The 2,352-nt window shown below is 38.7% G+C and overlaps 1 long non-coding RNA gene across 1 annotated transcript in view; it reads right to left on the reverse strand.

The window, feature by feature from the left end:
* Positions 1-453: 453 nt before the first annotated feature.
* Positions 454-2,352, reverse strand: part of LOC115305020 — a 142,455-nt gene continuing 140,556 nt past the window's right edge. Inside the window, exon 3 of the long non-coding RNA XR_003914725.1 lies at positions 454-495. This is a non-coding gene — a long non-coding RNA (uncharacterized LOC115305020). The remainder of the gene's footprint in view (positions 496-2,352) is intronic.

The raw sequence follows: 2,352 nt of genomic DNA on the forward strand, positions 1-2,352 counted from the left end.
GCAATGAAAGGGTCATAGGAGCCAACTGGAAGAGTTCCTAATGGCCAAAGCTTGAACAATTTAGCATCAAAAACAACAACAACCCAAGTTTAATAAGTTAGTACTGGATTACACCTCAAGGTATAAAATAAATATGGATTCATTTATACTGATATAAAGGATTCAATAATAAAATAAGATAGTAGACAAATCAACTGTGCACAGGAATTCAAAACAATTTCTGTAACTACTCCACACTTAAGGAGGTGCAGCATCGTTTCTGACTCATTATGTGTGGTCTGTGCATAGTGACTTCCCTTTTGAGTAGAATATGGAAAGGAAGAAAGAGTAGCTTTATAATAGAAAAAACAGACCAACACTACCTCAACCAAGTGATCAAGTTTAACCTCAACAGTGATAAATCTTACTTACAGTCCATATTCTTTAGAAGATGTGATGAGAGTGGCATTTTACTTCCGTGATCTTCTTGCCCCCAAACATGTTTTTCAGCCAAATCTTAAGACAAACAGCAGACAAATCTTAAGTGAAGGATAGTCTATCAAATACCAGTACTTCTGAAAACTTTCAAGGTCATCAAAAATAAGGGAAGTCAGGTTAACTGTCACAGCCAAGAGAAGTCTAGCATATATGGTTGATGAATGTAATACAGTATCTTAGATGAGATCATAGAACAGAAAATGGACATTAGGGAAAATTGAGGATATCTGAATAAAATATGACCTTTAGCTTATTTATTAGTAACATATAAATATTATATCATTAATTGTGGCAAATGTACCATACTAATGGAAGATGTGAATAACAGGGAAAACTGGGGCACCGGGGTGGCCCTGTTGGTTGAGCATCCAACTTCAGCTCGGGTCATGATCTCACAGTTTGTGAGTTCAAGCCCTGCATCGGGTTCTACGCTGACAGCTCGGAGCCTGCAGCCTGCTTTGGATTTGGGGTCTCCCTCCTTCTGCCCCTCCCCTGCTCATGTTCGTTCTCTCTCTCTCTCTCTCTCTCTCTCTCTCATAAATAAATAAATGTGAAAAAAAATTAAAATAACAGAGACTATGGGATATATGGCACACCTCTGTGCTATCTGAAATAATTCTGTAAATCTAAAATTATTCAAAACTTAAAAGGTTTATTTAAAAGTATATAAATGTATAGAAGTATGCTTTTTTGTATTGTTTATAAAAAAGACTGGTAACACTCAATCTGGGTGAAAAACATTCATACTTCGCTGGTGGGAATGTAAAATGGTATAACTACTTTCTACAGTTATTTTACTCTTCCCCCCATCCCTAGGCACTTCTGCAAACATGTTTAGTGTGCTTAGATTACACAGAAGAGAGGGCAAGAAGGAAACAACATCCAAGTGAGTCACCCAAAAATTCTTACAAAGTCCCAGGCTGTCTGCGGCCTCCAGGAACCGAGTCACCATTGACGTTAGAAACTAATGTAAAATTTTACAAAAGTCTACTCATTGCAGCATTCTGATACTTGTACAAAAGTAGGGTTCTTTCTATCCTGGTATTTCACCTGGCATGTAGGACCGAGAAGCCAGAAAGGAAAAAAATACAGTCTGTCCCATAGAGGTACAAACCTTCATGTTCTTTCCCCCCCACCTGCTTTCAACTCAATCTCACAACCTAGTCCCAATACCCTGCATTTATTTTAAAATTTTTTCTAGCCCTTTAGACTCTTCCCAAGTCTTCCCAGTCCTTCCCATGAAGCGTTATCTTTTCAAGAGCAAGAAAAGAGCAGGAACACTGATTTCAGTCTTATGCAATTTTCCAGGAGTCATGAAAACATATAACTACAAAAGGGCTGAATGCTCACAAGCAACTTTCTTCATAATAGCCAAAAGCTGAAACCACTCAAATAAATGTCCCTCAACAGGAGAATAAGTGATTTGCCATATCTTCATACAACAGGAGATATTTAGCTTTAAAGGATTCTTAGCACCCATCTCAAAAAACAGATGAATCTCACTATCTAGGTTGAGCAAAAGAAGTCAGACACTGTGGAGTTAACACTGTAGGATTCCACTTACATGGATTTCTAAAACAGGCAGAAGGGCTCTTTGGTGAAATGATTCAGAAAAGCTTTGTCCGAGAAGGTGTTGACTTAAAAAGGCCCAAGGGAGAGTTCTCGGGCAATAGAAATGCTCTACGTCTACGTCTACGTTTTAAGTCAACACCTTCTCGGACAAAGCTTTGACCCAGCAATAGCATTGCTGGGGATTTACCCAAGAGAGACAGAAGTGCTGATGCATAGGAGCACATGTACCCCAATGTTCATAGCAGCAATGTCAACCATAGCCAAAACATGGAAGGAGCCTAAATGTCCATCACCTGACGAATG

Source organism: Suricata suricatta, chromosome 10 (genome assembly GCF_006229205.1).
Source record: "Suricata suricatta isolate VVHF042 chromosome 10, meerkat_22Aug2017_6uvM2_HiC, whole genome shotgun sequence".
In the NCBI taxonomy this organism is placed as follows: Eukaryota; Metazoa; Chordata; class Mammalia; order Carnivora; family Herpestidae; genus Suricata; species Suricata suricatta.